Source organism: Epinephelus lanceolatus, chromosome 6 (genome assembly GCF_041903045.1).
Source record: "Epinephelus lanceolatus isolate andai-2023 chromosome 6, ASM4190304v1, whole genome shotgun sequence".
Lineage (NCBI taxonomy): Eukaryota > Metazoa > Chordata > Actinopteri > Perciformes > Serranidae > Epinephelus > Epinephelus lanceolatus.
In genome coordinates this window covers 18,394,691-18,418,093 of record NC_135739.1, presented here as the reverse complement: position 1 = coordinate 18,418,093, position 23,403 = coordinate 18,394,691, and the positions used below count along the sequence as shown (strand labels likewise).

Genomic DNA, 23,403 nt, shown 5'->3' with positions numbered 1-23,403 from the left:
TTTATTTTATTTTATTTTTTTAAAATCCACCTACCTGTTACTAGCACATAATGATGTCTAAGAACTTTTTCAGTTAAAGTCTCATTCTTAGAGGGGACAAAGTTTCTCTTTCTCTCTTTGAAAGCAAACTTTTTAAGAACCACAAACAAAGTTTCATCGCAGAAGAAATCTCAGAGATGAATCTCAAAAACCTCCGCACATAAAATCAAAACTACTTTCTTTGCGAGATATCACAAGGGCCCTTTTTGTTATTTGGGTAGAGTGCACTTCCAGCAGAGTTCACTCGATCAGCTTCAGTGTGCCTCTGCAGATTATAAAGTTTCTGGACCTTTAAATCTCTTGGGATGTTGATGCTCATCAAACTATTCAGAGAGCACTCATGCCCTGCAGATTGGAGCACTGTGACCACTCCAATTGGTTTTGTATTTAGTCACATCTTCTTTGTCCTTTAAGCAGAGCGGTGGGCCCAAACCATGCGAAGAAAATGCACCCTACCCCAATTTTCTGCTTGTTGAGAACAGAGTGAAGGATGACCATGGAAGTTTTTCCTCACTGCGCAGAAGGCCACAGTCTGCAGTGTAGTACCACTTCACTTGAATACTGAAGTTTATAAAGGGGTTAGGGTTTTTCTTTAACAGTGTTTGTGTGGTTTCCATATATTTGGTAGTAATTCTTTCAGTCATGATAACATTTTTCAGATCTTAGCCAAGTTAAGAACTATTAAGAAATGACTGTAGATCTCGAAGCAGACAGATGAGGTTGAGCTCCGATTACGTTTTCACAGATAATGAAATCAGGTTGCAACACACACACATAACAACAGTATATCTGATGCAAAAAAAATGTAAGGATGACTATTGTTTGTTTGGTTTGGTTTATTTAAAAAAAAATAATAACGACTTAGTGGGTTAAGGCAAGCGTTAGAATGAATAGAAACTCTGGTAAGTTGATAAACTGACATCACTTTACTGTAACGCAGCCTTTAAAACAAGGAGAAAAACACCATATCATGCCTCAACAATATCCAAACTCTGAGACAATATATAGTGTCATATCTCGATAAAGATATAATATCTTCATATTGCCCAGTCCTAATTCACATATCTTACTATATAATGACGAAAACTCTGTCTGTGTGTGTGTGTGTGTCTGTGGGTGTGTTTGTGTCTCTGTTCCACGTTTTTCTCCTCACTGACTTGGTCAATCCATGTGAAATTTGGCACAGTGGTAGAGGATCATGGGAGGATGTGAATGAAGCAATATTACATCAATTGGCCAAAGGGGGGGGCGCTATAGCAACCGACTGAAATTGCAAACTTTGAATGAGCATATCTCATACCCCGTATGTCGTAGAGACATGAAACTTTGCACAGAGACACCTCTCCTCATGAGGAACAAATTTGCCCCAGAACCCATAACTTCCGGTCACATAGATTTTCCGCCATTTTGAATTTTTTGAAAAACACTTAAAATCGATCTCTTCCTAGGAAGTTTGACCGATCTGCATGAAACTCGGTGAACATAATCTAGGGACCAATATCTAAAGTTTCCCCTTGGCAAAAGTTGAAAACTTACTAAAACTGAGCTTCTATAAGGCAATGAATATTGCGGAGGGTGTGGCTCATCACATAAAGGTGTATAACATCTCAAGGGTTTCACCGATCACCACGCAAATTTGTAGCCATATGACCACACATAATCTGAGGGGACCCCGTCATTATTGACCCCATCAAACAAAATGGGGGCGCTAGAGAGCTAATTTCTTATCTAGGCCTAACCGCCACATTGATTTTTACTAAACTTGATAGATATGTAGAACAGGACGCCTCAAGGTGACTGGAGAAATTTAACTCTATTTGACAACTGGGTGGCGCTATAACAAGACCTGACACAATTTTGGAGCTGCACTTGGGCTGTAATTTGAGTATCTGTTAATAAAAACAAATCTTTGCAAAAAAAAAAGAAAGGGGCATCCTCGAAAGGCTCAGTTGTTTATAAGCAAGGACGATCACTTTGTAGAAAATCTGTGTGGGCAAACATCCAGTGGTTTGAGAACAACGTTTCTCAACGCAGAAATTACAAGGAAATTAGAGAGTTCACCATCTACGATCCATAATATTAAAGATTCAGAGAATCTGGAGAAATCTCTGCACGTCAGGGGCAAGGCTAAAAACCAATATTGAATGCATGTGACCTTCAACCCCTCAGACTGCACTGCATTAAAAACCCATTTGATTATATAAAGGATGTTACATGGGCTCTGGAACACTTTGGAAAACCATTGTAGTTCAACACAGCTTGTTGCCGATCTACACATGCAAGTTAAGACTCTACCATGTAAAGTGAAAGCTGTATATCAACAACATCCAGAAACAGCTCTGACTTCTCTGGACCCGAGCTCATCTGAGATGGACTGACACAAAGTGGAAAAGTGTGCTGTGGTCTGATGAGTCCATATCTCTCCATATCTATCTAAGTCAGGTCCTCTGGGCTAAAGAGGAAAACAGGACCATCCAAGTTGTGACCAGCACAAAGTTCAAAGCCAGCATCTGTGATGATATGGGGACGTGTTAGTGTCCATTGCATCATGGGTAACTTGTTCATCTGTGAAGGCACCATGAAGGCTGAGGGGCACATACAGGTTTTGGTGCAACATATGCTGCCATCCAGATGTCTTTTTCAGGGACGCCCCTGATTATTACAACAACACAGTGCCAAAGCCACATTCTGTACATCTTAAAACAGCATGACTTTGCAGTAAAAGAGTGCAGGTACTAGACTGCCCCCCTGCAGTCCAGACCAGTTTCCCATTGAGCATGTGTGACTTCAAACTTCAACTTGCTGAGTGCTAAACATGTCTCTGTCACAACTTTTTATGGAACATGTTGCAGGCTGCTACGGCTCTGGTCCCATCTTAGTTGCTGTGTTCTTCCGAGTTTAGTATGAGAGTGAGTGCTCTGTATGTGTGAGGATCTCTGTCTCAGAACTACAGGTGTATAGCACTGATTGGCTGGAGTTGGGGGTTTGGTCTGGGGGAATGTGGACTGCTGATTGGCTCCTCAACCACCAGTTTGCAGTTCAAAATCCTGGGCTTTCCAACAGGCTGATTGACAGCAGTCTGACAGCAGCAGTGTTCTGTCCTCGGCCTCCAAACCATTAGTATTGTGTCTGTGTTAAACCTACAGGTGTTTTTCCTCAGTGACTGTTTGTGCCTGTTGTGGGCTATCTTAGTGAGTTTTCATAACAGTGCTTTTGTAACTCTGAGTATTTAGTAGCCTATTTGATTTCAGTAATTTACCTTTATTATTTTCAATGTAGGGGTGTGCTGCCATTTTATTTAGTATGGTTTTTCTCCTGGTTCTGATGTATCCAAGGGAGCCAGATTTAGTTAAAAGGTGTAGCCAGTATGTTTGGCCTTGGTTCACCTTGAACTATATTTGCTTCACTTTATTATTAGTCTGAGTTAAATTTTTTCACAGTGACAAATACCTTTACTTTAAACTGCAATCCTGCTGTGAGCCGTCTGGTTTTGGGACAGGGGAGGGAACAGCCTTTCACACTTTTATGTTGCCCTGCCCTCCTAGATGGGGGCGTAACACAGACATCAAAGTCAAAATGAGTGAATATTAAAAAAACAAAACAAAGTTAATCAGTTTAAACATTGAATATCTTGTCTTAGTACTGTATTCAATTGAATATAGGTCCAAAATGATTTGCAAATCATTGCATTCCATTAGTATTTACAGGATTATAATATCAATGCTACTGCTCATTGTCATTTTCAGCATGCATTTTCATTTCTTTCCTGATTCAGAGCAATGCCAGACTTTCAGACATACTGAAGCACTTCAATGGACAGAATATCCGTATTCAGTTACCTCAAGGAGGCATGCAGAGTGGTAAAGACACAGGCCAAAAAAATCAATGGACTCCTGACTGTGGTCAGTCTGTATATGCAAGGTCATCTCTCTTATTATTAGATATTATCTCATGGAGGGAGATTCTGTAATTCCTTTACAATGTCCGCAGACTATTTGCAGATGTGTAAATATAAATGGCTCATTCTAAGATAAAAATGAACAAAGAAAACATCAACAGAATCCTACACACTGGACCTTTAAGGACACCACTGCATGAGAGGACACACCAGCTACGCTACTGTGGGGATCAAATTTAGGACCTGTTAGTTACCTGGGTCGTGTTGTCATGTCTCCCCTCTTCAGTATCCCATCCTGGACTACTCAGTGTCCTTTAAATAGAAACAGTGACGGGAGTGAATGGCCGGCTCTCCTTGGAACAAACACCAAGGGGAGTGGAGAGTGGACAGGCAGTTCTCTTTTAAAAGAAATATGCACACAGTGGAGGACTGCTTGTTTCTGCTCAAAGGAAATACTGCAGGGAGTGGATTTTTTTTATCCACCTTTGTCCCAAAGCTGTGGGGCAAAGTGATTCACTGTGGTGGACTTGCTGCTGTCACATTATTAGTTTTCTCCTCTGTGAGTCAGTTCCCCTTGGATGTGATCAGATGAGGCTAGGAGACTCCTAAATGTTATCCTGTCATAGCATATGTTGGCAGTTATCACTTTATACACTCAGATGTTGTCATGTACATGTCGTATTGTTGTGGATACTTCAGCCAGTCTTCTGCTGAGTTGTATTTGGAGCTTTATGTTTCTTGAGTACAGGCTCAAGAAACCTCTGATTTCCATCAGCTATGGATAAAGTCAACCTTTCGCTTTTTGCAGTAATTGTGTGGTTTTGTGAAAGGATAACATACTTGGACTCAGTAACTGTTTGAGAATTTCAGGTTATCTTCATCTCAAAAATGTATTTTAGTTGTGGACATATTCAGCTTTATGTTTCTTCAACACCTGGATGAAGACAGTGAATGGATGTTGTGACAGCTGGACAGGTCTATCATTTAGAAATCAAATGATGGTTTTCAGGACCTTAGAGACACAGCGCGTAATATACACATCTCTCTGTCAGGCCACGTTCTCCAAACAACTTAATGCTGGGGAGAGGGATAAATTATTCAGCAGGTTGCTGTGATTAGTGTGAGGGAAAATGATAAAGTATATGAAGTGAGGAATGAAAAATATCAAAGTTATAGGTTATAGAAGGTCATGGATGCTCGGCACCGCAGAGCCTGAGGATTAAAGCCAAGGCCATACAAGTCTGACCAGCTTTGATGCTGCAAACCATATTGTTTTTTAAAGGTTCAGGTTGTCACATTCAAAGCATCTAGGGTGCTTTCGGACCTGGTCTGGTCTGAATCAGGGACTGATTTTGTTGCAAATTTGCATAATTGCCTCGAGTTGGTTCGTGTTCTCACGGCAGCATTTACAAGAGGACCAGATAAAATGCTTGCATAAGAAAGCTGCTCTTGATTGGTCAGAATTCCCATGTGGGAAAAATCCAGGAAGTAAACAAAGCGTTGAAGAAGAGTACACTTATAAGATAAATGTGACACTTTCTAATGTCACAATGGAGGGACATCTACGCAGGTTGATTTTAGCGCTGGTCATCGTGGACTATATTGCTGTCATTGTTCATTTTAGTCAACAGTTTGAAAACGAGGCGCGGCTCCAACTAGAAAACAATGTTTTGATGCATTGGATGTGCTGAATGTGCATATTAAGGCAGTACAGGAGGAGGTGCACATTAATAATCCTCCAGGACTGTAACATGCTCATGATTAACCCAAACAATGTGTCATGTGACTGAAATTGTGTTCTCACCACAAATGAACCACACCAGAGTTTGTTTATAACCAGGCCGAGACCACCTCGTCAAGAAGGTGAAGAAGGAAGAGTGTGATTGCGGCGTTCACGCCTGTCCAAACAAACCACACTCGGGACAAACGGACTTGAGTTTGACTGAACCGAACCAAACAGGACAGGTGTGAAAGCACCCACAGCAGCAAACCATTGCAATATAAAGATATAGTGGAGTAAAGGTGTCCTGAGCAGAGAATGTAGTCTTGCTCCCTCTGTGTTGTAATTCAAACTTCTCTCTAGTTTGATGTGATAAACTGGTCCAGTTGCGCATGCATGTTAGTGAATAGTGAATCCCTATGACTAGCTAATTGGCGCTACTTTGCACTGTGGTCAAACAGCAGTTTCCGCTGATATGGAGACAATGTTGTCACAGAAGTGCAGTGCCTACTCTCTGGTTCCTGCCTGGTTAACACTGTTAAGCCTGATTTACGGTCCTGCGGCGTACCTAGGTTGTTGCCGTGATGCCGTTGTGAACCCTTCAAACTTCTCCGTCACTCCATTTCATCGCGGTGCAATTCACTGCCAGAGCGGTAGGAGGCTGCGTTCCTTTCCTGAATGGTTATCGTTGTCTGTAGTTGATTCTTTGTTTAGCTTCCGGCTTTTCCGGTCACAGAGAAATGAACGCGGAGCACGGACAGACGGCTCCGTCCGTATCCGTATCCGTATTGAACGTTGAGCATAAATGGGCCTTAAAACTGCAACATCTACACCGCAACAGAAGATGTTTAAAGATGGCGGGGATGGCGCAATCTGGAAATACGGAACCGGAAATGCGTTGCTACCAAGCAAACCAATCACAGCCCTCTCGGGCTGCGCTGGGTCTGCGTAGCCTCGACGTGAAGTTACATTTTTGGGGAGGTGCACGTCAGGCTACGCCGGGGGGCTACGGCGAGCCTTCTGCGTAGCCACGTACCCTACGACGTAGCAACGTCGTTGATTTAACGCAGGACCATAAATCAGGCTTTAGCTGTTTTATGACTGTTGTTAGTGTTAGGTGGCACCTTTGCATGTTCTCCCTGTGTCACCGTGGGTTTCCTCAGGGTACTCCAGCTTCCTCCCACAGTCTAAAGACATGCAGGTTAATTGAGGACTCTAAATTGCCCGTAGGTGTGAATGTGAGTGTGAATGGTTGTCTGTCTCTATGTGTCAGCCCTGCGATAGTCTGGCGACGTGTCCAGGGTGTACCCTGCCTCTCGCCCAATGTCAGCTGGGATAGGCTCCAGCCTCCCCCTGACCCCTTACAGGATAAACGGTTACAGAAAATGAATGAATGACATTGTGTAGCGCTGATCATGGAGTTAGCACCGTTAGCTGCCAGCCGCTGACTCAGTCACCTCCATGCTGAGAACCGTGTGCAGACAATTCGTACACTATGAATATAGCATAGAGCCCCTTTAAGCATGGACTGACTAAAATGATTTTCATTTTGAAGTGACATATGTGTTGAAAAGAGCTGAAGAGTTGTGTTGAGAAATTCAGTGGCATGTGAAATGAAGGCACAAGCATCTGAAAAACTGAGACTATTGTCTTTACTGTCCAAGACAAATAATCCCACGGTAAGAAATTATTTCAGGACAGTGCCAATCCTTTCCCAAGTGATGATAACACTTGAGAAACCTTTCACAAATTATTCCAAACACGCCAACACATAATTTTCCCCAATGAGATATCAGCCAGGATGTTGACAAAATAATGTACCACCCGCACACTTCTGTCTTTGAAGTGAATTGTAAACACGGCCAACACTGCAAGAACGGCAATAAAAATAGCTGGACAGAAAAGGTGTTGAGAAAATATAAAATCTGTGTTTTGTATCTTGAAGGCACTTGATTTTTTACTTTGTATGTGCTATATGTATACATGAGAGGCATTGTCGACATTTTATTGCTTTGAAGGTTGTAGGTGGTTTTGCTTCCTTTCCTCCAGCAGGTTTTGACAGCTGCTGCCATTTTTGGTCAACTCTATCTGTATCACAAGCTGCTGTTGTTCTGTTCTGTGGCTCTGTGTTTTGACATACTGTATATATTGAAGTTCCTGTCAGTTCACACTTGAACTTTGGATGTTCTTGTCAAGTGAACCGTGAGAGAAAAATAAAAAAAGGTGAACAGTTTTTGATCCTCATGGGTTATAAATTCAATAGAAACTGAAGTTAAGCTTGCGACTAGAATTGAGAAGCAGGCTGCCGAGGTTCTACACAAATAATCCAAAGATAATTTAGACAGATGGAATATTGTATAGATGGATAATAAGGGTGTAAATGATTGTGGAGTATAAGGGGTGCATTACTACCATTTAAAGGAAAACTATGATTAATTATCAAAATAACCATCTCACTCACCAAAGTAACTGCTGAGATCTCAGAGCATGGTGGCATCACTACAGGGACAACAAGCATGAGCTGTAAGGCACTGATACAAGTTGTGTATGCAGTTTCACCACTCCTGTATTGTTGCTAATAATCTTAGGAAAATTATGTGTGTGCAGAAGTAAGATGAGTCAAAGTTGAACCAATAAGTTGGTTTGTAAGTTGTGATGGATGTTTACAACGCACAGTTTGGGTAGTAAGTTTTTGTTTTATCTTCCAGTGAAAGGAATACTTCTCCTGCAAAATGACCATTTCTATATCAGTAACCCCCCTGTGTTACTGTACCTGTGGAAAAACTGTTTTTCTCGCATGCCTATTGTGAACGAAGAATCCAAAAATGAACTCTCTCACAATTCATGCAGTGTAATTCAAGTCTCATTTAGCCAGTTGTATGCTCAGTACTTTCCAAACACATGGAGGTTCGCTTAAAACGTACTGTTATAACTTTTCCACATATGGATAGCCTGCACGGGCAAGCATGAGTTGTCAGAAGGAAATGTTGACATTGTATGTTTTTGCAAACTACGTATTCGTTATATTTGCACATTTCATACATTGGCCTATCATATCAATGTTTCTAAAGTGACATATTGTATATGACCTGACTTTGTCATCGGGAAGTGGAGGGGATGGTGTGACCCCTGCCAAGCTACAAACAAACAACAAAACTGGTTATTTTTTTAACAAGTCATTTCTGTGTGTCCTGCGTTTTTTTAGCCTCCAAACGTGGGTGTTTTTTAGCCATCCATTTCGGTTTTTCCAGTGGGGATAGTACCACAGAAGGCAATTGTTTTTTACCAAGACATTTCTGCTTTTTCCAGCAGGGATTGTGCCCCTAAATGCAGGTATTTTAAGCCAAAACTTTTTTTTCTAGCCATAACAAAATGGTTTTTGTGCCTAAACCTGACCACATGTTAACCACAGTGTTGTTGAGGGAACTGCCCATTGGTCCGACAGCCCATTGGTCCGACATCCTATTGTTCCGACCATATTAAACCCATTGTTTGGAAGTTCTGTTGTTCCGAAATCATCATGATGCCCTGTGGTTAAGGTCTGGTTAGGTTTAGGCACAAAAACCACTTGGTTAGGGTTAGGAAAAGATCATGGTGTGGGTTAAAATGAAAAAGAAAGTGGCAAACACATAAGCCGTGAGCCTGCTTCGCTTCAAGCCTTTCCCAGCTGACCCAGAGCCGGTCGCGGCGCACCATCAAGGCAGAAATACGTCCACCGGGAGCCGTTCAGCACCGCGGACTGTCGGACTAATGGGATGTTGGACCAATGGGCTGTCGGACCAATGACATGGACCCATTGTTGAAACGTAAAGTTTCAAGGTATCTACAACATTATAACATGAAAATGTAACTAATCAGTGGTTTACAAAAAATGTGCAATGCCAACATTTTTCTTTGGCAATTGGATTGTCCATTGAGTTGCCGAGGCACACTGCTTGTCCGTGTGCGAGACTGTTTATGTGGAAGTGTTTTGAATAGTACATTTTTAGCAAAAAGACATGCGTTAGGGAAGAACTGAGCGTACAACTGGATTATTGAGACTTGGATTATACTGCACACGTTTGTAAATGGATGTTTGGATTTAATTTTGATCCTATGATTTCACGTGATCCTGACTGGCCCAAGGTTAGTCACCACAGCCGGCCTACCTCTTTATAACCTAGACCACCACAGTAGAGAAGTAAGGAGCTCCAGCCAACCCAGCTGGTGTGCAACTGAAGTGGGTGGAGCCATGGTCTAACTTTGCAGGGTTGAAAGATGGTGGGCAAATTGGTGATTACTGAAGAGTTAAAGGATGCTGAGGCTAGTATACGGCACTGTGGGCCTCGCATGTATTTGGGTAGGCACATCCTGATTGGCCAGCCATATTTATGCAATTTTCTTAGCGGGCAAAAGTGTAGTTTAACATTTTGGGAATACACTTTTTTGCTGTCTAGCAGGGTGATACCACACTCTTACCTGCCCAATAAATATGAGGCTGCAGTCGGGTAGCTAGCCCTGTCCAATGGTAACTTGTTGTTACACTTTTTGTCTGTAAACAAATGACATATAGCATGTTAATTAGCTCGTTGTGAGTAGTGAGAATGTGCTGGTAGACAGATTTGTTACCACTGGATAGCACAAGGCTGTTTCCTCCTGTTTTCAGTTTTAGTGCTATGCTATGCTAACTGTAGCTTTACCCTTAACACACAGACATGAGAGTGGTATCTGTTACTTTCACTGATAAGTGTATTTCCTGAAATATCAAACTATTCCTGAACTTGAAAGTACTCACTTAAAAACTGATGATTACATTGTATGTTTAACATGAAATACTATCTATGTTAGCTCTACTGTAAAACTGTTCAGCTGATAGAAGCGACCAATCACAGCGCCTCTGAACTACCAAACAAGTGACTACTTGGAACTACGATTAAAGCCAGATTTTCTCCAATGAGGGAAAGGGCCTTAACAGTTTTCAAGGCGAGCGTCTGTGTGATTGTTAAGTTTGTGTGTGTGTGTGAGTGTGTGTGCCTGCTGATAGGAGCATGTGGCAGACGTTGTCATTGTTTGTGTGTGAATGTGTGTTTGGCGTGCCGGACCATTGTTGGAAAGCATAGCGAGGATCCTAGAAGCTGTTGGAAGGAGATGATTGGCTTCAGAACACGGTGGCCCCTTTGTGACAGATGGTTGGGTGCTGGGCTTGCAGAGCCGAAATCACCCACTCACACATATGTGGGCTCGCGCAACCTTGCACGTACACACACATTATCAGGAAGGCATGCACATGCACTGACATACAGTATGCATTTGAAAACACATACAAAGAGGGTGTGTGGTCTTTATCTATATGCATATCTTTGGTAATAACAACAGAGGAGCCAATCAGGAACATTGTATATTTACAAAAGCCTTCAAATGCATAAGCACGAAATAATGACACTCAAACAGGCAGGCAAATAAATAGACACACAGCCTGACAGTAAGACAGATGCACAGACAAACACTCAGGCAGACGGGCATGAATTTGGAAAATGGCATGAAAACAATATGTGCTCTAACCAGTGCCAGTGTTTTGGTTTTACTGGGGGTTTGCAGCCTTGGGTTGAACACAGTAAAGCTTTGCTGTGTGTCTCTCTGAACAAACAGGAGGGGATCTGGTGCCTGCTGCTTCTGCTAGCCAATACTGCTCTCACTGTCACCGCCACCATCATCACAGCCATCAGCGTCGTAGCAATAAATAACACCACTGTGCTTGCCATAGAAGTGCACACCGTTACCAATGCCAAAAATCAAACATCCAGGCAGAGCCGGTGAAACAGTCAGACAGCAACAGAGCAACCACGGGCATGTGTATTCATTCAAAAACAGAGCAATCCTCAAGATTACATAGATGCAAATCACAAAGAATCAGCGACAAGGTGGAGCCACGGTAGAGCTCAGTATCCATGGAGAACATGCTTGACTTAAAAGGATGGACCAAGGAAATGTAATTGCTAACTCAATTATGTCAACTGGCTGTTTTTTGTAGTAGGAAGTGCTTCACTTTTGCGCCCCACACAAGTCGTAAAGGACATTAAGGGGGTGATGTCAGCATATACAATGTAGGACTTGGACACACGAGACAAGGGTTCACAGCCTGCCTGTGGTTAGGTGTAGGCTACTAAAATATTTTGGTTAATGTGGTTAGGTACTGAAAAAGTAAACATCTTGTCTTTTGTTTCAAATCAGCAATGATTGACTTTTCCCACTACTTAGCCAAGACAATAATCTTATCCTAGGGTTAGGGTACTGATGCATCAATGAGCGTGTTAACATGGACATGAATAACCTGTGTATGAGGTTTATCCTAATTATGATCATTTTGAATATGGTGTTTACTGAGTATAGACATATCAGGTTCCTCACATTCTCCGTAGCTTAAACATGAAAAATACTAGTAACCTGGTGACTGATTACTGCAGTCTATTTGTGCCTGTGATGTTTACATAAAAACAACAGGAGACGAGAGTGACAGGAAATAGTAAACACTGCACTGTAGCCTACATAACTTCCACTTGGCAACTTAACTGCTAATTTCTTCTCTGCAGTGTTTGCCAACAGTGTGCATCCACTATCAATCTCTTTCTCTCTGTTTCTCTAAACTGCACACACAATGTAACTCATGAAATCTTATTCACGAAAGCAGCTACACTACTCTTATAACACTGTCCTCCACATCAGTGCTAGCCTGTCACTGTCAATACCACGCAGGACAGGGGAGCAGTGGGTGGAGATACACAGCCCCTTTCATTATCAAATGACAAAACTCTGTTTCTTTGCTGCTGCCAGGGTTTCCCATGCGTTCATTTGTTCGTGGTGGTCGGCCACGATTAAAGCATCCGCTGCTACATTTTGATTTTCTATTTTTGGGCCGGACCTTTTTAGTACTGTAGGTGTGCTGTACCATTCAGTTATTCATTTCCAGCTCAGATCGTATTCTGGGCACAGATGGAGCAGCAGAACAGCAGGTGCAGTGAAAATGAAACTTATCCGTTTGTTGCACTGGGTCTAAAAGTTTGCTTTCATTCACAAACAGCGGCTTCTCTCATATGTTGATCTGATGCGATCAACTCTGGTCTGATCACCTGATCAATTATCCACCCCTCAACTCAAAACTCATCAAACTGTTGCTGAGGGGAAAAAAAGACAAGCTCTGCCTGCACTGCGTTTACGGACCTGCAAAAACCTTTGAATTGAAAGCTGAGACAAAGACTGATAACCAAGGACACACGGGCATGAAAAAAGGGTGGAAAGTTGGCAAACCCCCAAAAACTTTATCATAAACAGGTTATTCATGTCCATGTAAATCCACTCAGTGTGCAGGCAGCATTTCACAGATGTAGCTGGTTGAGGGACAGCTAGTTTTTACTACTTCATGTAAAGTTAGGTAGTTTAATTCAGGGGTAGAGGTCAGAACATTTCAAAGGGTCACAAAATAAATCTGTGAAATTGTGAGATGATTAATAGGAGAGGAAAGAAGAAAACTCTGATCATTTTACCTCTTTGGGTCTTGAACAGTTTCTTTAAGTTAATTTTATAGTACTTGACACAAAAAGTTGAGAGAAAATCAGTCTTTGGTGGAACTGCCAGCAACTTATGGACCCCTCCAACCAGGCACTTCTCTTTTGAAAAGGGTCACAAGCCAAAAAGTAAGGGAACCTAATATATTCAGAAATGTACTGTAATAGAAATATGAACTACCTTATAACATGTTGGGGTGGGCAATATGGAGAAAATCAAATATCATAATATTTTTGATGAAAATACCTCTATTGATATTGCAACAATGTTGTTGGGTTGACTGTTGGTGCATCCACAACATATTTGTGGATATAATCACCAAAAGGCAAGTAACAAAACGGATACAACAGTCTGGTAAGCTCAGAAAATTGTAATACATATACAAAATCTAAGATGGTATTGACTCTCATAACATAATATTGATCTAATATCGAAATATTGCCCAACCTTAGCTCGCTCGACAGTTGGTTTGTTCTTTAAGCTACAGAGCATTTTGCGAGATTAATCCAGTGTTAAAGCTTTTATGAGCCATTGTTAGAGTTAGACCATGACTCAACCTGGGATGTTACACAGTCAGCTGAATTAACTGATTGATTAATGAGAGCCATTTAAGAACAAAACAGTCCTACAGTATCGCCTCATTTCAGGTAAATATGCATACCAGTTATGACTGCTGAGTAAATCACTTGCAATGATGCAACTTACAATGATGGAGTTCATCATGCACCATTCTCATCTGAGCACAAAGACAGAAGGATGGAGGGAAGAAGTGCAGAGTTCCTACTCAACGCTGTCACTGAAAAAATTGCAAACCGACAATGAAGCCGATGGAGTCATTTGTTTGTCTTTGCACAACAAGAGCTGCTGCAGTTGTGCTCTTCTGTCTGCTATGCAGCCAGCAAGCCTGCTATCAAGTGTTACTCTAACCTGCTTGCCAATCACCATCCCTGCTGAAGACAATATGGCTCCTCTTGCCTCAGAAAAGTGGCCAATGTGTCATCATCTAATCTTTGCAGCCACTGCCACCACCACCATTATCACAGCCATCATCGTTACGAAAAAACAACACTTGCATGTGCCAGAACAACCAACAACTCCCCACAAACAATACCTTTGTATTTGCACACTGCCAGCAACTGCAATCATCATTACTGATCTGGAATCGGTTGTCATTTTTTCCCCCACAACACTCACAGACATCTGAGCTGTGAAAGCTGCTTGTCATTGTCGCTGCTGAGGCCGTTGGAGGCATGCTGGGAATGCCGACATCGCAGTCGTCAACATTCACAGCCAAAACTAGCAGTAAAACATGAGAGCCCAGCCAGTGCAGCTATGGTCTGTTGTGAGCCGGTGGTGTCTAGTTACTGGTAAAAACAGAGGGAACATGAGCAGGAAAGAGTTGAGGATGCCATTACTACTTCCAGTATCTGTCCTGGCGGTTTGCTTTATTGGGAAACCACGCTGTGACTGGAGAATGCCCTCCTGATGACAAGAATCTACCCCGATGAAGTGCCCTTGAGAAAGACATTGAATCCCCACCAGCTCCAGGCAGCAGAAGTGCTGCTCTGCAACTGAGAGTCTGTTCCCTGACTTCCCCTTGGAACAGAGTGAAAAGAGAGTTTCTTTACCAGGTGTTATCATGTAAATAAAACAACAAAAACAATGAATAATTGAAATAAAAAGTAAAAACATGGTTTGTGGAAAACTAAGACGGGAATAAAACTGTTAGCTGCATGCAAATTAAGCCAAGAGATGTGTGCAGGGTACGAGAACACTGGGTGGGGAACATTCACTCTGTGCTGAATGCTTAATACTTTGTAAATGGTGCTATCATATAGATCAGCGTCTATGCGTCCTTGGATCAAATGAGAACTGTGGTTTTGTCTTTTATCATTGCAAGGGTCACTTTGTGTGAGAGAGAAGGGCTGGTGCATCAAACCGAAATAAGACAGACTTAGATGTTCCCACGAGACAACGTACATTATTTACACGCCATCTGCTGGTCCAGTCATCAGCGGATGAAGTGCTGTCCTGTTTGTCTCTGCTGCATAATGTACAAAACAACTTAGTTAATTTGACGTTGCCATTTTGTGCATGCAAATGAGGAGGGAAACGAGGCTGGTCTAAAATTTCAGTTTGTTGGTTTGTTACGTTGGTATTCAAATCATAGGTCAGGCTTTTAATCTTCAATGGGCATACATTCTGGAACTTGATCTTTTAAATTATAATGATTATAATGCATATTTATAACTTCTGTTCCGTCCTGTTTCATTTGACAGACACAGCTGACTCTGACTGCTACAGTCATCCTGCCTAAACATGCTGTAAATGTTCTCTTAAACCTGAATGATAAACATCACACAGAATATAGTTCAGTGCGGATCACATTAAATCTTTAAGCTCGTTTCAGGCTTACTTCCAACTTTACAAGAGGGTATGTAGACAAAAATACATAATGTGAATGCATTTTTCATAATGATGCAGCTGGTTGGTTGGTAGCTTCTTTAGAAACAGGCTCTTTCTTTAGCTGCCTTCTTCCGCTCTCTCACCTACTTATCTGTAGAGTGCACTGCACTGTAAACAATGCAACAATCAGTGTACAGCTTGATTTATAAAGCTACATTAATGAGTAACTATTATGCCTTTCCTTTTTTTCTGTCATACCTATACTGTATACTTATATATAATCTTAAAATATCAGATGTTCATATTAAATGTCACCAAAGTTTCAAATAATAAAGTAAGCATATGGAAATGTAATCCCTGTGAGCAAAACCCTCAGGCTGTATATCTTTATGAATACTCTGTATCCAATGTTTTTTCCTTCTACTTTCGAGACAAGGTGACATCAGGTCGTAACGAATTTCTTTAGGTCATTTTGCGTCACGCCTGTTACTGCAAGCGTTCACATTACATACACTGCTACATGTAGCTACATGCTAACATCAGATAAATCTGTAATCTTGGTCGCCAGGGAGTTTAATTTCGGATAAGATTCATGCTGAAACATGTGGTTGTGTTTAGAAGCTTTTATTAGTGATTTTTCATCAGGCAACCAGACCCGGCCCGGTTAATTTCATCCAGCATGCCGAGTTCAGGCCGATTCTGGTTCAGGTAAGCATATGGAAATGTAATACCTGTGAGCAAAACCCTCAGGCTTTATATCTTTATGAAAACTCTGTATCCAATATCTTTTCTTCTACTTTCGAGACAAGGTGACATCAGCTCGTAACGAATTTCTTTAGGTCATCTGCGTCAGGCCTGTTACTGCAAGTGTCCACATTACATACACTGCTACACGTGGCTACATGCTAACATCAGATAAATGTGTAATCTTGGTCACCAGGGAGGTTAATTTCGGATAAGATTCACGCTGAAAGATGTGGTTGTGTTTAGAAGCTTTTATTGGTGATTTTTCATGGTAGAAATCGCTGCTATACTCAGTCATTTCTCTGCTGCAATGATGGAGCAGCAACCATAGATGTATAACGGCCCAGTGATGGCAGTGTTGGCAGCTGCAATTGGGTCAGCTAATTTGGTCCAATTCTGGGGCGTCACTCATGCTGAGTTTCAGCCAAGTCGGGCAACAGACCCGGCACAGCTAATTTCATCCAGCATGCCGAGTTCAGGCTGATTCTTGGCCAGGTCATTATGGATACCTGAGGAGAACTGGATACAGCGTAGGGGGCAGGGCTAACTTCATTCCTATGAAAGTTGCTCAGTGGTGCATGCAGTCAAAAGAGTTTGTCTTCCCCAGGAATTAAAATACTCAGATCTTCTGCATTGTTGGGCCCATAGAGCAAGCGCACTAGAGACTTTCACAAGCTGAGTGGCTAATTTCAGCTTTAGCTCTTTAACTAAGATTAATTTCATTATTTAATGGAGTGGCTCTTCTAGACTTTTGGAATGTTATTGTACCAATTGGATCAAATCCTGATAGTTAAACAAGTCATTTTGTGACACTCAAAAAATACACTGAACAAAAATATAAACGCAGCACTTTTGTTTTTGCTCCCATTTTTCATGAGCTGAACTCAAAGACCTAAAACATTTTCTATACACACAAAGAACCATTTCCCCTCAAATACTGTTCACAAATCTGTCTAAATCTGTGTTAGTGAGCACTTCTCCTTTGCCAAGATAATCCATCCCACCTCACAGGTGTGGCATATCAAGATGCTGATTAGACAGCATGATTATTGCACAGGTGTGCCTTAGGCTGGTCACAATAAAAGGCCACTCTAAAATGTGCAGTTTTATCACACAGCACAATGCCACAGATGTTGCAAGTTTTGAGGGAGTGTGCAATTGACATGCTGACTGCAGGAATGTCCACCAGAGCTGTTGCCCGTGAATTGAATGTTCATTTCTCTACCATAAGCCGTCTCCAAAGGCATTTCAGACAATTTGGTAGGTGCTCCAGCTGGTGTGCTACAGAGTGGTGTTCATTTACCGGAGGCGTTTTATATCTGGATTTTTGGAGACTATGGCAGGGCAAATTAGTCAGTGTATGGGAAACACTGTATATATACACTAGAAAACTTGTGCCCTTTTCCTCCTTGTGTGGTGTATTCCGCATAATCCAATGGGTGCGACATTTTAAGTGGTCCGACTGGCAACCTGTTGAGACGATTTAGTTCTGCGTTCCGTGTTGCCCCTCCGATTCTTCGGCGGTGCAGGCACTGCCCCCTGCTGGCCCCCCCCTAAAACCGCCATTGATGCTGACCAATCAGAGCTCAGGCAAAGCTTTTTGGGGATGGGGGCCTAGAGAGACAGGCACTAAAACTGAGCATTTCAAAACTGAGGGTGAATACAGGTGTCCAGCACAAATAGTGCAAGGAAAGTAAAATGTTTTTGAACACTAAAACCCACATAGAAACCCAAAATACAAGTATGAACCTGGTAATGAGCATAACAGGTTCTCTTTAACTTTACAGCTAACCCCATGCAATAATTTACTAACTGTATTACAGACCTAGAGGATACTGTATCTTTAATTCAGTGTCATTAAATCAGAAATAGTTTCCAAAGAGATGGCAGGGATGGAGTTATCTGTATGTTAATATACAATGCAAGAGTTCAAGGCTAACAGTTACAGCACCCTGACAATATAAGATGCTAATTAACTCATTAGTCAGAACCAATTAAGAACAAAGGTTCATACAGCATAGCCTTAGCGTCAGCCAAATATGCAAACAAACAATAACTGCTCAGTGAATCACCTACATAACAATAACTTACACCTAACATAATGGCTGTTCACACATTAAGAATTGAATTTATTTGGGTCAGGATGGGCACCACTGCAAGCCACTTCTTATAGAGCCCTCATGTTAAACATCACAACACATCAGACTGACTTAAAGTCAGCAAGGATCACTGTATGTGTTTTAATACCTCTTGAACTTTACCTCACCTCTTTATGATTCTTTACATCACGATAGACCACAGCATGGGTTCTTTCTCTGCACTGACACAAACACTATTACCCGACTTAAAGATTGGCAAGACCCCCTGCTGCAGCTCCTCCACGGTGCTCGAGTCGAGAGTGTGAACGAGTCACTCTTTTCAGCTGTATGCAGCAAGAAGCCTGCATAGAGAAAAATTTACATGTGAATACTTCTTCAGAAGTTCGTCATCACAAGCAAGGCATTGATTGGAAGCTTTGAGGCCCAACTCCTCTCTCATATTGGTTTGCTTCAGTATATTCTGCTTATGGTTCCCACTCTGGTCAGTCATGGCTGAGTACCTCAATATAGCATCACACTGGTGAGTCGTGCGTCGCTGTGATGCCACGATGTACGTCACAACATGGCGACAGATTGTGTGTACAAGAAAATGCTGCCCCTGAGCAAGAACAGTGTGTTCCCATGGTGCTGGAGATATTGCATTGAAATTAAGAGACTTCACATGGGAGCAGATTGCACTCAGAGCCCTCGGGGACTGAAACTTCCTGAATGGGATCCAGTGCTTTATTAGGCCCTCGTGAGTGTTTCTTGTTCTACAAGGAAGTTGCAGCACCAGTGAAGGCACCCTTCACTGGTTGCATAACTCATGCCGAAAAAGCCTGTTAAACTTGAGAGATACAAATCTGCCAGTGCATTTGTTCAGCATCTAGACTTTAAGTGACCTCCGGAGTACAAACAATTGATGTTCCCAGTAAAGGAGGCTGGGTTTGTATGGAGGAAGTGCTCTCTTGATCTTGATCGTCACCCATTTCTCTCACTCTGAACTGGTTGTTAGTTGAATGCTAAGGGGTCGTTTGTGGATGATGATATATTAGAATTAACAATCAAAAGTGTTCATGAGATATTTTAGAGATGAGATAGGACTGGGAGGTAAGGAAGGCCTGAAAAACAAAAATGCTGTATGACATGTCAGCTTGTAATTATCAGTTCACAAAAACTATTTGTCTCTTGTGACAAAGACTTGTGACAACCGGCACTTTAAATGTAACGTCACGAAGGAAAGATTAATTGTCATCAGATCAACAACAATGTGAAATGCAAGAGAACCAAAAGCTATGAGATACAAACATAAGTACAGCCAGCAAGAGTCTCTAATTTGGCTAAAGCTAGCTACTGTGACCTTTTAAAAAAGAGACTTACCCACCTTTTTAGAAGAACTTACCAAACTCCTGTTTCACATTCATTGGGGTTGTCTGCAGTGTTTTATAGAGGAAGAGAGCCTATTCTAAAATAGACCTCCAATAACATAATGAAAAAATACACTTCTATGAAAAACACCATTTCTCAGAGTGGAAAGACAGACAGTCGGATTAAAACATGAACAAATGGTCAGGCCATTGTGAACTGTGACAGCTGTAGGTTTAGATGCATCGTTGTAACATGGTAACTTCTGTATGAACTTCCATATAAAGCAAGTTGTGGACTCACTGAGGTGAGGTTTTGCATTAACGACCAAACCATTATCGGAACCCATCAGCTGTATTCAGCGTCTGACTTCCGGCAGACAGCGATACAGCCTCTGGGGGCAGACCCCCGATTTTTTGGCATTCAGGTTTGAGGAGGCGAATTTCCGTTTCCGACTTCGGTTATAAGTAAATATGCGGAACCATTGCAATGGATTCAGAGTTTGCAGTGACGCCAATTATGTTCCGCCTCGTTAGTTCACCGCACGGACCGTTTAACCTGGCAACAACTGCAGCCAGCTCAAACGTGATTGATCAATATCACGCGGACTACAAACAGCCTAGCACCGAAAACCAGGGCTCTTCCGCTCTTCTTCCGGAGGCAAGATCTCCGGGATTTGCCTACAGACTCTACATTCACTGAATGTAGAGTCTGTATATAGAGACTACGATCAAACAAGCAGTGGAGTTGTACCAGTTATAGAGTGGCATCTTTTGTGCACTTGCGCCACTGCCTTGCTGCTACAGAGGAATTTAGGACTACTGGATTTAATTGCTTCATATTTCTATTATCAATCATTAAATTCTGTTCATTAATAGACCCTTTTAGGGCTGATGTCACAATAACGTGAGTTTGTTAGCTGGAGGCAAAACACGACTCGTCACCACAGGGCTGTAGGCTACATAGGAGTCTTAAAATATTGTTTTGTTGTGTTATTGGGAGGCAGAATAGAAGGAGCCATGGCTCAAAACTTAAATCTTATCACATAACAGCTGCCACTGCTCGTCAACAAAAAAAAGACAACGATGGTTAAATGTGATAAGACTAAAGGACTGGACAGAGGCGATCATAAAAAGTGCTCGCATGTGCAGCGCACACTTCATATCAGGTTAGAGAAAAAGTATTTTCTGTTGTAGGGATGAATAACGTTATGTATTAAGGGTTATCATGTCCACCTAATCAGAAACTGGGGAGGTAGGAATAATGGATTTCTCGATAATGCTAACTTTTTAGCGCATTAGCTAACGTTGGCTTTGATAGCAAAACAAACTGGAGGAAACTGTTCAAGTATCGTCCTCCTTTGTGAGATTGGCATAGTAATCAACCACAAAGCTTCCTGTGACATCATTTATCTATTGAGTGAGAGCATACAGGTCGGCCAGTCTGGTCCCATTGGACAGTGTTTACTTCTTCAAGTAACACTCGCGGTCCTGTAGAGTGAGTGACCTGACATGGTGTGTTTGTAAATTCAGTCTAACACTCTCCACTAAAATGAGAGCCCTGTTGGTCGAAGAAACGGAGCGTTATATTTCTAAATGAATTAAACAGAAACAGTTAAGTTAATCACACATTCACTGTGCTTGGCGCTCTGCTACTTTTAGTGTGCGGTGCTCTGGACAGCCAAACAGTACATTCAGACAGCACTCTGAACCTATGACCGGTCCAGTTTGTGCCAGAGTGCACTCTGTTACTTGGAATGAGTATTTCCTAACGCACCACTCGCATCAACCTCCTCCACTGTCTAAAACAAGTCAACAGAACTTGCTAGCTAGCGCCAACTAATGTCTGTGAAGTCCTCTTTTGCCTCCAGCTAAGCCCCGCCCACCAAATAAAAATTATTAGTACTCTTCACTAACAGTAAAAGGGTCTATATTTCAGACTAGTGATTGTAACACACTTTACAGCCCACTGACGTGTGTTATTACCATAACAACTAACATCAATTGCCATTTCCTTTTGAACTAGTCAAATGACCACAGCACACAGCTCAGTGTCCATTCTACTCTCACTCTATTTCTATGGTCTAGGCGGTGGCGCCCCCACAAATTCAGAGGGGGCAACTGAAAATCTGTGGGGGAAGCAATTCTATCAGCATGGTCATGGCCCCCCTTGCCCCACCTTTGGAGCACCGCTGAGTGTAGGCACTATTCATGCAACAGATACTATATGTTCACTCCACAACAACATTCAGTCATTTAGTAGATAGTGACTCTATAAAATGTGAGAACTAGGCTTCACTAAGGGCGCTATCATGACGCTATCTCTTACAAAGAGGACATGAAATGAAAAGGCTCTAAGCAAGAAAGCTGCTGCAACTCAATGTCTAAAAGTCTTGAAGTACAGTAAGAAGATATAACACATTAAAACAAACTTTATAATCAAACAGACAGTCCAATCAGCCTGATCAGCATGTTATTGCCAAAACAGAAAATGAAGTGGACTGCGCACTCATCTGAGAGCGGCTCGGTTAATAAATAACATGAAGTGAAGCTGAGAGTCTTTTGATTAGGCGGTGTGAAATCTCTAAAGTGGACAAAGGGGTGAAGAGAGGTATCCCATTAATGTCAGAGTGTGTACCAAGGAGAGCTAGAGGGCAACAAGAGCTCCCCCACTGCAAAGATTTGACTGCGGAAGATTTGTCAAAGACAAGTAGCTCCTTATGAAATAATATGCTTCCGACTGTGAGGCTCATGCTTGTCATTTGGCAGAACCGCCGTCTACATCACAGCACGGCAGGATGCTGACATTCACACCATGGAGCGAGTGTGATCAGCTCTCACCCAGGCAGATGAAAAGTGGTTTATATAGAAACTGAGAGGCAGCATCATATGGTTGCACCTGGTGACAGAATATGGTGAGAAGTGAGCCATATTAAACCCAACAACTCTCCGTAACGAGAGCACTTTCACTTCCTTTGGAATTTAAATATCTTGTTTGCGTGAGATATTTTTAGTGATTTATTTCTCACACTGCATTTTGTTTTACCCACGTCTGAGTCACAGTGGAGTAAAACAGGCTCCTTCTAAAACAACACCACATTAAAGTTGAAATCAACAGTTGTTTATTGAACTAGCTGTTGCCTTTACACCCCCGAGGAGTTGGTTCAAAGGGGACTTGAAAGCACATGCTGACTCATGTCCTCCCCATCTACTTTCTCCTTGATGAGAGTGGAGGATCATTAAGTGGCTAACAACAGGAGAGGAAAGACAAGAGTGGCTGAACATATCACAGTCTAACAACCATCATCTTCTCCACAACCGCTGTAATGCTCTCCAGTGTGATTTGGATTATAAAGGCGTGAAGCTGGGCTCACATCACTGGACATTACTGAGTACATTGAGAACACTGTTATTGATGAACAGATGTGGTCTGCAGTGGTGACGAGCCGCATGCAGTGGTATTTCTCTATCCTCTAGGGCCTGATTCTTCGTCCCTTTGCTTCAGGTGCTTTCAGGACTGGCTGATGAAGTTTGGTATTGTGAAGCAGAGAGATCAGAGATGAGATGAGAAGCACATATTGACCATAGATATTCCTACATGGCGAGAGGCTG

General features: G+C 42.1%; 1 long non-coding RNA gene across 1 annotated transcript in view; it reads left to right on the top strand.

Moving 5' to 3' along the window:
• The window catches only part of LOC144463666 (uncharacterized), a 142,238-nt gene that overhangs the window by 43,260 nt on the left and 75,575 nt on the right, over positions 1–23,403 (top strand). The gene's annotated exons all lie outside the window — the stretch shown is intronic.